The following is a 14,725-nucleotide window of genomic DNA, read 5'->3' as shown; positions in this document are numbered from 1 at the left end:
GGGGAAGACAGAATCTGGCATGGAGGAGGCAGAAAGCTGGCCAGGAAAGTGAGGCTGAGAGAACGCCTCCCCCCACCAGGGCCGTGCAAGGGAATAATAATAATAATAATAATAATTGTGGTCTTAACAAATACCACTTACTATGTGGCGAGCACTGTACTAAGCACGGGGATAGATACAAGATAATCGGGTTGGACATAGTCCCTGTCCCACATGGGGCTCACGGTCTTAATCCCCATTTTACAGACGAGGGAACTGAGGCGCGGAGAAATTCAGTGACTTGCCCAAGATCACACAGCAGGCTTGACAGGAGATGAGGCTTCAGGCCCCCTAGTGATGGGAGGCCCTGAGGACCCGGCAGGGAGACTGAGGCCGGGAGAAAGGCGGGGTCAGGGAGGGTTGCGGCCCCGGCCGAGCGGCTGCTAGGAAGCTCTGGCCGGTCACGGCTGGGACATGATTTTTCTCTGTAGTGATTGCGCAAACAGGTAATTGCACAAGGGTCCTCGAGTAGTGATGAGCCGATTGAGCAAACAGGTGTTTACTGGATTGAGGGGGGGGTCGAAGGAGGAGAGTGCCGGGGGCGTGGCCGAGCCCCCGACTATACTTACAGAGAGTGCCCGGTGCCGCTGACTTATTGACAGGCGCGGGTCCTGGCCTGTCTTTAAAACTGTCCACGTTCTTATCCCCACAATGATACCCATTGTTCATTTAGGGCCGGAATGAAGTAATAATAATAATAACAGTGACATCCTATGGCTCCACTATCAGAACGACTGCAGATGGAGAGAGGGACTTTCTGGGAGAGATGTGTCCACGGAGTCGCTATGGGGCGGAGATGACTCGACAGCGTAAGACAGGACGAGGCAATTTGTTAAGCTCTTACTATGTGCCAAGCACTGTTCTGAGCAATGGGGGAGATCCAAGGTAATCGGGTTGGACACAGTCCCTGTCCCACATGAGGCTCACAGTCTTAATCCTCGTTTGACAGACGAGGGACCTGAGGCGCAGAGAAGTGAAGTGACTAGCCCAAGGTTACCCAGCGGACAGGTGGCGAAAGCAGCATGGCGTAGTGGATAAGAGCCCCCGCTTGGGAGGTAGAAGTTCATGGGTTCTAATCTCGGCTCCACCGCTTGTCTGCTGTATGACCTTGGGCTGGTCACTTCATTTATCGGTGCCTCAGTTACCTCATCTGCAAAATGGGGATTAAGACTGTGAGCCCCATGTGGGACAGGGACTGTGTCTGATCTGATTCCCTTGTATCTACCCCAGTGCTTAGAATGGTGCTTGGGGCACAGTAAGCACTTAATTAATGCCACATTTTTTATTATTATTATTATATTGTACTCTCCCTACTGCCCAGTCCAGTTCTCTGCATTAAGAAGGATCTCGGTAGAAACCACTGATCGATCGGCTGAGTGGTGGGGATGGGGGGTCGGGGGCTCGCCAGCTGGTCACAGGGTCGGAAGGGGGTCTTCCTTGAGGGATCTGGACCTCTGCCCCGATGATGAGATTATTTTCGGGAACCCAGGGATAGCTCTCTCTGTCTCCCCTCCTCTCCAAAAAGTGACTCTCCCCCCTCTGATCTGGGGAGGGGGAGCAAGCCCCGCTCGGGTCATGGATGAGGAAAAGAAGAAGTAGCCGCCGCCGTCAGGGCGGTGGGGGCTCTGCTTTCTCTCCTCTCTGCCTTTTCTCTGAGAGCCAGAGATAAGGGCTGTGAACAACTAGAGAAGCATGAGAAGCAGCTTGGCCTAGTGGAAAGAACACGGGCCTGGGAGTCAGAAGACCTGGGTTCTAATCCCAGCTCTGCCACTAGGCTGCTGGGTGACCTTGGCCTAGTCACTTAACTTCTCCAAGCCGCTCCCTCCTATTTAGACTGTAAGCCCCAGTCAGGACAGGGATTGTGTCCAATCTGATTCACTTGTATCTACACCAGCACTTAGGACAGTGTTCGACACATGGTAAGCGCTTAATAAATAACATTTTTTTTCAAAAAGGGCCCTCACCTCATAGCCATGTATCTCCCTCCAGAGGAAACCCCATTTCCCATCTCCTGTTATATTGTACTCTCCCAAAGCACTTATTACAGCACTCAGCACACAGTAAGCACTCAGTAAGTACCATCGATCGATTGATTAATCGACTGATTGAGATTCCTGTACTAAGCACTTGGGAGAGTACAATATGACAATATAACAGAGTCAGTAGACACATTCCCTGCCCACAATGAGCTTACGATCTAGAGGGAGAGAGGACAGTCTCCTTCCCCACTAAAATCCCCATCTCCTTTTCTCTCGGGCCGTCACATTGGAAAGCTGACACCCGTGGCTGTGGCCTCCGGTGTCTCCGGTCCGATTTCAGCCCAATTCATCACTCTGGTCTAGCGGAAAGAACGCGGCCCCAGAAATCTGGAACATCACCGGTCGCTCTCTCTGGGCCTCAGTTTCCTCATCTGCAAAATGGGGTTAAGATCGCTATTCCCCCGACATCTTAGATCTGCGTCCGATCTGATGCTTTCATACCCGGTAAGCACGAATAAATAACATTATCATTTAGAGTGGCCCGGAGTAATCCGAGTGGCTGGAAAGAGAAGTTGCCCCCGGAGAGTTGGCGAAGGAGGTAGGTTTTTAGCAGAGCCGTGAAGGAGGGGAGAGATGCGGTTGGTGAAGAAGCGTTGGGAGGGCCGGGGTAGGAGATCGAGGGCGAGGTGGGGGGTCTGATTGGAGTTGGGGACCCCGGCGGGGGGGACCAGGGCAGTTTGGGTGGGTGGTCCTAAGGGCGGGGAGCAGGAGTTTCGATTTGACTCGAACAGCAGCTGGATCTCTAGATCTTGTCCACTCTCCTGCCTAATTCCGAAGCTCTTTGGTTTGGCAGATCTACTCGTAATCAATCAACTAAGGGTATTTATCGAGTGCTCACTATGTGCAGGGCACTGTATTAAGCGATTGGGAGAGTACAACACAAAGGAGTAGCTGTAGGAATGTGTCTGTTGTTGTAAGGTACTTTCCCAGGCACTTAGTACAGTGCTTTGCACACAGTAAGGGCTCAATAAATAGGACTGAATGAATGAAGGAAAGGAGCTTACAGGGCTGCTGTCCTTCCCATCCCTCTCTCCCTCTCCTTCCCTCCTCTCCCATTCAGTCACTTCATTCAGTCGGATTTATTGAGCGCTTACTGTGTACAGAGCACTGTACGGAGCACTTGGGAAAGTACAATATCGGAACCAACAGACACATTCCCTGCCCACAACAAGCTTCCAGTCGAGAAGATGAGCTTCCTCCCTCCCGTCCCTCTTCTCCACCCCCTTCCTCCCCACAGGGCTGACCCTGGGTTCTTTCCCACAGATAAGTGTGAGAGCTTGCAACATCTCTGTGAGTGTAGCAACCCCAAGAGCTCACCACACTGCCCACCCGGCTCCCCGTCCAGAGGCCTGCCTGCTGTTTACTGAGTCCCGCCTGGCCGGCTCCTTCTCCTGCCGCCCTGAGAGTGGCCGGGGGACCTGACCGAGAGCTGAAGCAGCACGGCCTAGTGAAAAGAGCACGGGCTTGGGAGTCAGAAGGTTATGGGTTCTAATTCCGGCTCCACCGCTTGTCTGCTCTGTGACCTCGGGCAAGTCACTTCTCTGTGCCTCGATGACCTCATCTGTAAAATGGGAATTGAGACTGCGAGCCCCACAAGTGACCTGAACTGGGTCCAACCTCGTATCTACTCCAGCTCTTTATACGTTGCCTGCCATATAGTAAGTGCTTAACAAATGCCATCATCATCATTATTATTATTATTATTATTCTGAAGGGTGCCTCTGCCAGCTGGTTGGCTGGGAGGTGAATGACACGTTGCCGGCTTGTTCGGTCGTCCTGGCCTCCACCCATCCTCTCTGCCTTTCCATTTCAGCCTGCATTTCTGCCCAGGGCTGGATTTAAGGTTTTCAGGGGCACAGGCCATGCCCCACCTCGGGGACCAGTGCCTCTCTTCTCTGGGCCAGCCAGGGCTAGTTTCAGTGCAGGACGGAGGCTGGGGGCAATGGGGGCGGTGCAGAGTGGAGAAAGAGCCGGGGGAAGGGGAGGTCATGAGTTTTCGGGTGGCCATGTGGCCTGTGGCCACCGTTGGGAGGCCCCCGGGGATGGAGGGACCTCGAGGCAGCCGTCCCCTGGACCATCGGCCCGCAACGGATCGAGGCTGAGCCGAGGGTGAACATCGGCTGCAGCTGATACCTGGGGGCTGGAGGGTCTCAGCGTTTCTGGGTGATGTGGAGAGGGGGAGAGGTAGCATCTGGACTCAGAATCCCCTTCAGATCTCATTTAGTTGAAGCACTGTGGCCTAGTAGAAAGAGCCTGGGCCTGGGAGTCAGAGGACCTGGATTCTGATCGCGGCTCTGCCAACTGCTTGCTGTGTGACCTTGGGCAAGGCACTTCATTTCTCTACGCCTCAGTTCCCACATCTGTAGAATGGGGATTAAATGCATGTTCTCCCAGGAGGGACAGGGACTGTGTCTGATTTAATTAACTTGTACCTACCCCAGCGCTTAGAATGGTGCTCGACATCTAGTAAGAGCTTAACAAATGCCATTAAAAAAAAGAGGCACTGTATCAGGGACGGAAGAAGGAGAAGACCCCGGCCCTGCCTGCCCAGAAGCCGGTAGTGGAATGGGCACGGTGGCAAAGCACACCCAGATACGTCAACTAAGATGAGTCCCACACGCCCGACAGAAACACATACGGCAGAAAATTAGTGGTCGAGCTTCTGTTCTCTCAATGACCAGTTATCTGGACTGAGGTTAACCAAGATAATCAGCAGAAACCACAACCCAAACTTGAATAGCCAGACCAAACTGGGCGTGAGGCAACCTTCTTTCTGTTCATTAGGCTTAACTCTGGGAGATTCGAATGAACCTCGTTCGTTCTGACAGTTGGCTTTTCGACGGGGCATGAGAACCCCCTCTCCCCACAAATGATCGAAACTCATCAGACCTTCCTAAGGGCCCAGCAGCAGGAGGCCCGAGTCGGTCAGTTTTGGATGAGGTGGGTTTTACTAGAGGCTGTGGAGAAGGCATTCAGGCACTAAGAACTTGGCGCACCTCCTTCCTTCCTTCCTATTTATTGAGCATTTACTGTGCACAGAGCACTGTACTAAGCACTTGGGAGAGTATGGTATATCAATAAACAGACACATTCCCTGCCCACAACGAGCTTCGCATCGAAGACCTCTGGGCATTTGATATTCGCCTCAGCCTCAGTCCCACAGCGTCCTTAAATTATATATTATAAACCACTTGTTTATATTAATGTCTGTTCTCACCTCTACACTGTAGGCTCATTGTGAGCAGCGAGTATGCCTACCGACTCTCTTGTATTCTCCTAAATGCTTAGTACAGTGCTTCGCACACAGTAAGCCCTGAATAAATACCACTGATTGATTGGAGATGATTTTGCAATTAGTTCAAACTTTCCGAACAGCTTGCCCGATTTTCCAGCCCGGATTGGAGATTCCAATTTCCGTTTGTAAATAGTTCTATGCCTGTCTTCCCCCATAAAGTACAAGCTCCCTGTGGGCAGGCTCTGCGCTTCTCTTGTACTCTCCCAGATGCTTAGTACAGTGTGTCACAGTAGTTGCTCTGTAAATACCATTGAAGCTGCTATAAATACTATTGTACTGCACCACGCCTGGATCAGTCAATCAATCAATCAATCAACGGTATTTACTGAGTGCTTACTCTGTGCAGAACACTGTGCCAAGCGGTTTTTCCTATGGTATGTTTAGCATTTACCATGTGCCAGGCCTTGTACTAAGTGCTGGGGTAGATACCAGATCGGACACAGCCTGTTGTCCCGCGTGGGGCTCCCAGTCTTCATCCCCATTTTCCGGATGAGGTAACCGAGGCCCGGAGAAGTGAAGTGACTTACCCAAGATCACCCAGGAGCCAGGTGGCGGAGCCAGGATTAGAAACCAGGTTCTTCTGACTCCCAGGCCTGGGCTTTATTCACTAGGCCACACAAATGGGAGAGTATAGTGATTTGATAAACAAGATCGTTGTCCTTGAGGAGTTTACAATCTAGTTGGGGAGACAGACATGACCATAAATTACAGGTCAGAGAGGCAACTGAGGTTAGGGGTTATTATACATAGTGCTGGGAAAGCTTGGTAGGCTAAGTAGTACCCAGGTGTTTAGGGGATATGAATTTAAGTGCCATGGTAATACAGGAGGGAGGGAAAATAGGGTGGAAAGATGATTTTAAGCAGGGAAGGCTTCCAGAGGGAGGTGCGAATTTAGTAGGACTTTGAGGGTGGGGAGAGCGGTGTTCTGTTGGATGTGGAGGGAGGGCTACTTTTCCAGGGTGACGGAGGTCTTTGCTCTTCCTGGGGCCTAGGGCTCTTCCGGGAGGAACCCTCCACCCCGCCCCAGCGATTCAGAGACCCAGGTTCTTTCAGTTTCAGTGCCTCCCAATGCTCGTAACTGCGGCCTTCATTCTTCCCTCCCTCGTCCAGCCCCCAAGCTCTGAGTCACGGGCTACCTCACTGCTTTCCCCTCTGGGGGGGGGGGGGGTTGGGGGAGGGAGCAGGGGAAAGGGGTGAACTGGCAGGAAACAGAAGAGAAGGGGAAAGGGTGACTTTCATTCCTGAATCCTCTGCCCCCTGAGGTCACCTACCCCTCTTGAGCCCTTTCCTTCCCTTCTTCTTCTCCCTCATCCCCTCCCCTTCCCATCTTCTGTCCTCCCCACCACCCCAAAATATTACTCTGCCCGGAACAGCCTCCTCTCCCCTAAATCCCTCCTGAGGCTTCCTGGAAGGGCATCCAAAGTTTGTCCAGGCTCTCTCTACTCGACCCCCCAAAACCCCCCAACCTCCTTCCCTGTGAGGAAAGGACGCAGCAAAGGCATCCAAAGCCACATCGTATCTAAACCCCATTTTCTTTCTTAGAATCTCTGCTGCGGCCAGAGTGAGCAGAAGAAGATCGACGTTGCAGCAGGAAAGGTTGAGGTTAGACACCAGGAAGACCTTTCCGATTGTGAAAAAAACAGGCAACTGAGAAAGCTGACAGAGTCACCTTCTCTGGGGATCTCTCGGCATGAGAGACTCCCCCCATCTATCTGGGGGGGATGGGTGGTCCTGCTTGAGGACAGAGGGATGGATGAGATGACCAGACTCAGTTTTCCTGGGCTATGCTCTGGAGCTTCAACTCCATCTGGCAGCGGGTGGAGTGGCCGAGGAGAAGGAGGAGGGGGTCCAGAGGGGGGGTGGGACGGGGTGGGGTCCCTCATCCTATCTGGTTGCATAGTTTCTCTGCTCTTCCTGGTAAAGAGCAATTACCCATCAGGCTGGGAACCATGCCGCTTCCTCCCTGGGGATGGGAAAGCAGAAGTGGCTGGGTGGGTGGGTGGGTGTCAGCCATGCCCGGACACGGGACTACCCTAGACCACTCTAGTCGAGACCCTGAAGCCCTAAGCCCACCTCTGCTGGGATCCAGGTGCTCACCTCCTCCCCAATCAACCAATCAGTCGCATTTACCGAACGCTTACTCGGTGCAGATCCCTACACTCAGCACTTGGGAGAGAACATATTAATGTCTGTCTCTCACTCTAGACTGTAAACTCACTGTGGGTAGGGAATGTGTCTGTTATACTCTCCCAAGTGCTTACTCTGCACTCAGTAAGCGCTCGGTAAATACGATTGAAGGACTATCTCCTCACACTCTTTCAGGGTACAGCAAGGATCATCAAACCCACTCTACCGATGGGGCACTACTATGGCCCAGAGAGGGCAAGGGGCTTGCCCACCGTTGCACAGCAGAGACAGGAATAGTCCAGGGAGATCTGAACTCCAATTGCAAATACCCAGTGGTCCCTATCTCCACAGGCATTGGCAGAGGTCTTGCCAGATCCAGATGGGCCAGGTTAGGTTGGGGTCAAGGGGTCTGACCTTCCAACTCTGGTTTGGGTCTCCAAAGGACTCCTTTTTTCTGGTATTTGTTAAGTGCTTACTCTGTGCCAGGCACGGTATTAAGCCCTGGGGTAGATACAAGCTAACCAGGTTGGACACAGTCCCTGTACCACATAAAGCTCACAGTCTCAATCCCCATTTTGCAGTTGAGGCAACTAAGGCACTGAGAAGTTCAGTGACCCGCTCAAGCTAGAGAAAGAGCGTGGCCTAGTGGAAAGAGCCCGGGCCTGGGAGTCAGAGGACCTGAGTTCTAATCCCGGCTCCGCCAAGAGTCTGTGGTGTGACCTTAACCAAGTCGCTTCACTTCTCTGTGCCTCGGTTCCCTCATCTGTAAAATGGGGATAAAGACTGTCAACCCTATGAGGGACATGGATTGTGTCCAATCTGATTAGCTTGTATCTACCCCAGTGCTTAGCACAGTGCCTGGTACATAGTAAGTACTTAATCAATACTATAAAAAAATAGGTCTTCCCTTGTCCGGGGACCGTGTCAGGCCTGCCCAGATCTCCAGAATCTCTCACTGTTATCCCCTTTCACTTCCTTTTCCCCTCTTCCCTTTTTCCACTTTCTTCCCCTTTCCCCTTTTTCCTTCCTTCTTCCTTCTCCCCTGCCCATCTTCCCCCTCCTTCTTCCCTATGCCTTCATCTCTCTTTCCTCCCCTCTTCCCTTTTCCATCTCTCTTCTTCCTCTTCCCACCTTTCCCCTTTTTCTTCTCCCCTCCCATTTCACTCATATTCCCTTTACCTTCTTTCCTCTTCTCTCCCCCTTTTCTTCCCTCTCCCTCCTTTCTCTCTCTTCTTCCCTCTCTCCCCTACTCCCCACTTCACACCATCCACAGTCTGTGGTATTGGTACTGGGGAGTGCTCAGAAGACCAGCAAAACAGGGGCTGAGCTGGGACCAGAATCCTGGTAAGCTAGGCCTCAGCCCAAGGTCCTGAAAACAGAGAAGTGTCATGGCCTTGTAGAAAAAACCCAGCCCTGGAAGTCAGAAAGACCTTGATTCTAATCCTGGTTCTGCCTCTTGTCTGCTCTGTAACCTCGGGCAAGTCACTTAATTTCTTTATGCCTCAGTCACCTCATCTGTAAAATGGGGAATAAGAGTTTGAGCCCCATGTCGGACTCGGACTGTGTCCAACCTGATCATCTTTTAACTACCTTAGTGCTTAGAATAGTGCCTGGCACACAGCAAGTGCTTAACAAAGATTATAAAAAAACCCTCAAAGCCCACCCCCCCCCCCAATTAATAAATACCATAAAAAAAAAAGAAACCACCCCCAAACCAGACTGCACTCTTTCGAGAAGTTGGGAAGCAGGGTGACCTAGTAGAGCCTGGGCCCGGCTCTGCCACTTGTCTACTGTGGGACCTTGGGCAAGTCACTTCATTTCTCTGGGCCTCAGTTACCTCATCTGTAAAATGGGGATTAAGACTGGGAGCCTCATGAGGGACAGGGACTATGTCCAACCTGATTACCTTGTGTCTACCCCAGTGCTTAGAAAAGTGTTTGACATATACTAAGTGCTTAACAAATACCATAAAAAACAAAACAAAACAAAAAATTCCAATCAGACTGTGGTTCTTGAGAAATTGGGCCAACAGCCTAGATGTTTTCCCAGATGTTGAAGTTCTAACCTGCCCTGTTGCCACCCTGACTCCACTAGTCCCTTTCTACCTCACCCCCGGCCCCCCTACACCCTCTATCTCCCTCCCTCCTTCCCCCTCCGTCCCTCCCACCCCCAAAGAGCAGAACTGGCCTACGTCCCTGGGGCTGGGAGTCCTGTTCAGCGTCGTGCAAGATTAATGACTATCTCTGGCCCATCTGGGTTCTATTATCTTTCAGTTTATCCAGGTCAAAAAGCAGAAGACGAACGTTGGGAGAAAAAAATATCATCTTTTGGAAAATTGAAAATATCTATCACTGTTTGGGGCGGCGGCAGAGACTCGGTGGAAGGAATCCCGGGGATTTTCCGATTCCCAGCACGTCTGCCTAACACCCCAGTGCCCGACCGCCTGGCGGGTGGCCAGCGGAGCCGCGATCTGGGGGTGGGGCCTGAGCTTGCCCCATCTGGGCCGAGTGGAGGGGTCCCCGGAGTCAGCCCCCCGCCGGCGTCAGGCCCTGAGGTGGCGACCTGGGGCTCAGCTTTTCTCCTTTTGGCTTCCTGCGGGCACTGAGACTGAGCAGGAAGGACTTGAGGCTTGGCCCCCCTGTCCGGGCTGGGACAGGAGACGGGCACAGTGGAGCAGAGATGGGGCAGGCATCGGGCAGGGATGGGGCATGGACAATTTATCCGGCCTGGTTTGGTCATGTCTGCAGCCTGGACTTCCACCATCTGAAACTTTTTCTGGGGTTTGGGGGAAGGAGTTGCTGGTAAAATATGCCTCCTGGAGAAGGTCTCAGGGAGCGGGACCTATTGGGTACTTGGATCTGCCCAATTCCCCTCCCTCCCCATCATCCCTTTCTCCCCACCCCCTTTCTTCCCCCTTCCTCTTCCCCCCCTCCTCTTTTCCTCCTTTTCTTCCTATTTCCTATTCTTTTTCCTTCCTTCTCTTCTTTTTCCTTCTCTCCCTCGTCCTCCTCTTCTTATCAGTCAATCAACCCAAGGTATTTATTGGGCACTTACTGTGTGCAGAGCACTGTACTAAGCCCTTGGGAAAGTACAATAGAGCTGGTAGACATGTTCCCTGCCCTCAAGGAATTTACCGTCTACAGTCTACAGGTGTACTTACAACTTTTCTTCTTCTTTCTCCCTTCTCCTTCTGTTACTCCTCCTCCTCTTCTTCCTTCTTTTCTTCTCTTCCTTTTCTTTTTCCTCCTGCTCCTCATTTCCTCATTCCAGAGAACACTGGCCTGCTGCAAACACACTCAGAGTCTTCCCTTCCCCTGCCTGACCCAGAATCCTGCAGAATTCAAACCAAGAGGGAAGGAAAAGGAGAAAAGAGAAATTCATTTCTTTTAAACCCATAGCCTGCTTCTTCTCATCTATGCTGTCTGATTTCAGTTAGGCCTGGCTTGGTTTTCATCAAAGCCCTGTGTCAAGTGTAAATAACAGCATTAATAACCAGAGAAGGATAGAGACTTTGTCTGCCATTGGTTTTTGATTTTTTTTATGGATCCCTGCCTCTCCAACCTATCTAGCAAATATAACTCAGTATTCTTTATTTCTGGCCATCCAAACTGGCCTACTCGGCAGCCCAGTAACTACCTGCATGGCTTTCTTACTTGCAAGGATCTGGGAAAAGACGATCTGAACCCAGGCCTCTAGCTTTGTTATAGTAATAGTAGTATGGTATTTGTTAAGGGTTTATTATGTGCTCTAAACACTGAGGTAGATACGAGATAATCAGGTCGGACCCAGCCCCTGTCCCTAGTGAGGCTCACAATCTTAGGGGGAGGGAGAAGAGACATTGTCTCTCAGCACTTAGACTGTACAGGTAGATCTCTAGATTGTAAGCTCCTTGTGGGCAGGGAACCTCTCTACTAATCTGCTCTACTCTCCCAAGCGCTCTGCACCCAGTAAATGCTCAATAAATTTCACTGATGGGACGGAAGGGAGGAGGGTATTAAAGTGACCACAGCAGCTCTCTAAATTTACTCCCTCTTTGTCTGCTCGGCCCGACTTCAATCCAAATGTCTGCTGGCTACCTCTGCGGACCAGTGATCCAGAGACGCCACGGGTTGGTGAAACAAACCCAGCGACATCTCTGTTTTCTTCCAATGATCACCTGGGAGGGGTTTGTCCTCCTGTCAGTCACTTACTGTGTGCAGAGCACTTATCCAAGTGCTTAGAGTTAGTAGAATTGGCCCCTGCCCACAAAAAAGATTTTAGAGTCTGTAGGGAGAGGCAGACATTGAAATAAATTTCAGAGCAGGGAAATGGCGGGATATAAGGAGATGGACCTAGGTGCTGTGGGGCTGGGGTAAATAACAAGTGCTCAAAGGATACAGATGTAAGTGTTTAGGTAAAGCTCACCCACTGGACTGTAAACTCGTTATGTGCAGGGAATATGTCCACTAAATCTGTTGCATTGGACCCTCCCAAGGGTTTAGTACAGTGCTCTGCATGCAGTAAGCACTCAATAAATATCTTTGATATACTGATTGATTGATATAGGTGATGTGGAAGGGAGAGGGAATAGGTGAAATCAGTCAGTTAATTGTATTTATTGAGCACTTACTGTGCGCAGACCATTATCCTAAGCGCTTGGGAGAGTATAACAATAAAGAGACAAATTCCCTGCCCACAATGAGCTTACCGTCTAGAAGGGGAGACAGACATTAATCTAAATAAATTTCAGTTATGTACATAAGTGCTGTAGGGCTGGGAGGGGGGATTGAAAAAAGGGAGTAAGTCAGGGTGACACGCAAGGGAGTGGGAGGAGAGGAAAGAAGGGCTTAGTCAGGAAAGGCCTCTTGGAGGAGACGGGCCTTCAATAAGGCTTTGAGGTGCCGGGGGAGTGATTGTCTTTCGGATATGAGGAGGGAGGGCATTCCAGGCCAGAGGCGGGACATGGGCGAGAGGTCGGCGGTGAGATTGAAGAAATCGAAGTACAATGAGAAGGCTGGCATTGGAGGAGCCAAGTGTGCGGGCTGAGTTGTAGCGGGAGAGTAGCCAAGTGAAGTAGGATGGGGCAAGGTGACTGAGGGTTTAATCGGGGAAGGCCTGTTTCTCTTTCTCTTCTGCTTCCCGGGATGGCCCCGAGTTTAGATTGTCTGCATTGTGGAAACTGAGATTAAGACGCAGTAGGGGATTTTAATTAATTCATTCATTCATTCAATAGTATTTATTGAGTGCTTACTATGCGCAGAGCACTGTACTAAGCGCTTGGGATGTACAATTCGGCAACAGATAGAGACAATGCCTGCCCAATGACGGGCTCACAGTCCAATCGGGGGAGTCAGACGGACCAAAACAACATAATCACGATAAATAAAATCAAGGGGACGGACACCTCATTAACAAAATAAATAGGGCAGCTCCTGTGGTTAAGTCCCGGATCCCTCCTCGCCACCCACCCAACCCAAGTTAAGTGACTTGCCGAATTGTCCATTCCAAGCGCTTAGTACAGTGCTCTGCACATAGTAAGCGCTCAATAAATACTACTGAATTCCACTGCCATTGTTTTTATGAGATGTTCTTCCCCTTGACTCTATTTATCGCCACTGTTCTTGTCTGCCTGTCTCGCCCGATTAGACCGTGAGCCCGTCAAAGGGCAGGGACCGTCTCTATCTGTTGCCGATCTGTCCATTCCAAGCGCTTAGTACAGTGCTCTGCACATAGTAAGCGCTCAATAAATACTACTGAATGAATGAAATACTATTGATTTCTATTGATTCTATTTAGTTGCCATTGTTTTTACGAGATGTTCTTCCCCTTGACTCTATGGCCATCGTTCTCGTCTGTCCGTCTCCCCCGATTAGACCGATTAGATTAGTCTGTTGCCGACTTGTTCATTCCAAGCGCTTAGTACAGTGTTCTGCACATAGTAAGCGCTCAATACATACTATTGAATGAATTGAATGAATGAAATACTCTCGAATGAAGCCAACCCTTGGTGTCGCCCGAAGGTGCATTCGAGGTGCATTCCCTGCCATGCGCAGCTTTCGCCACCAGGCGGCAGTGTGGCGTCAAGAATCAAGAATTCTGCCTTTGTGATTCGCCGCCGGACCAGAGACGGATCCGTTACTCGCCCGGGCCTCAGTTTCCCCAGCTGAAAAACGGAGACAGGAGCAGCCGAGAAAAGCCCTCCCAGCTCTTAGGAAGGAAGTCGCTCTAGAAAGCCAAGCGGTAACAGGAGTCTGCAGGAGTTAGAGGTTGACTCTGGGGTGCTAGACTAGCTCTTTCTGGGCGGTGAACCCGTCTACCAGTTCTCTTTTCCTTTTACCCTCCCAAGCGTTGAGTACAGCGCTCCGCACGCAGTAAGTAGCGAAGCAGCGTGGCTCAGTGGAAAGAGCCCGGGCTTGGGAGTTAGCGGTCATGGGTTCGAAACCCGGTTCTGCCACCTGTCAGCTGTGTGACTGCGGGCAAGTCACTTTACTTCTCTGGGCCTCAGTTCCCTCATCTGTCAAATGGGGATTAACTGTGAGCCTCACGTGGGCCAACCTGATTACCCTGTATCTACCCCAGTGCTTCGAACAGTGCTCTGCACATAGTAAGCGCTTAACAAATACCAACATCATTATTATTAAATGCTCAATAAATACCACTGATGATGATGGTGTGATGCTCTTAAGCCCGCTGTGGGCAGGGATTGTCTCTCTTTATTGCTGAATTGTACTTTTCAAGCGCTTAGTACAGTGCTCTGCACCCGGCAAGCATTCAGTAAATTCGATTGAATGAATGAATTCTTCCAGGAACTAGGAGGAAAGGACTTTCTCTCTTTATTCATCCCCCTCCCAGTCCCACAGCACTTAGGTATATATCTGTAATTTATTGACTTATATTAATGTCTGTCTTCTCCTCTAGACTACAAGCTGGTTGGGGGCAGGGAATATCTCTGTCTATCGTTATACTGTACTCTCCCAAGCGCTTAGTACAGTGTTCCGCACACACTAAACGCTCAATTAAATAGGAATGACTGGCCGTCTGTTAGCCAGAGGCCACAAGCCCGAAGGAACGAAATCCAGAACCAAGAATTCAATAAGAAGGTTATGATGAGGGCTCCACTGCCTGGCCCGTACTCTTTCCCAGTTCAGTTTAGAGTGAGAGGAGAGAGTTAATTAAAATCTCTTTCCCAACAAGTGCAGTAATTAGCACTAATAGATTGGCTTTCTGTTGAGGGGATAAAGGGATG

Source organism: Ornithorhynchus anatinus, chromosome 16 (genome assembly GCF_004115215.2).
Source record: "Ornithorhynchus anatinus isolate Pmale09 chromosome 16, mOrnAna1.pri.v4, whole genome shotgun sequence".
NCBI lineage: Eukaryota > Metazoa > Chordata > Mammalia > Monotremata > Ornithorhynchidae > Ornithorhynchus > Ornithorhynchus anatinus.
Note: the sequence above shows the minus strand (reverse complement) of the source record.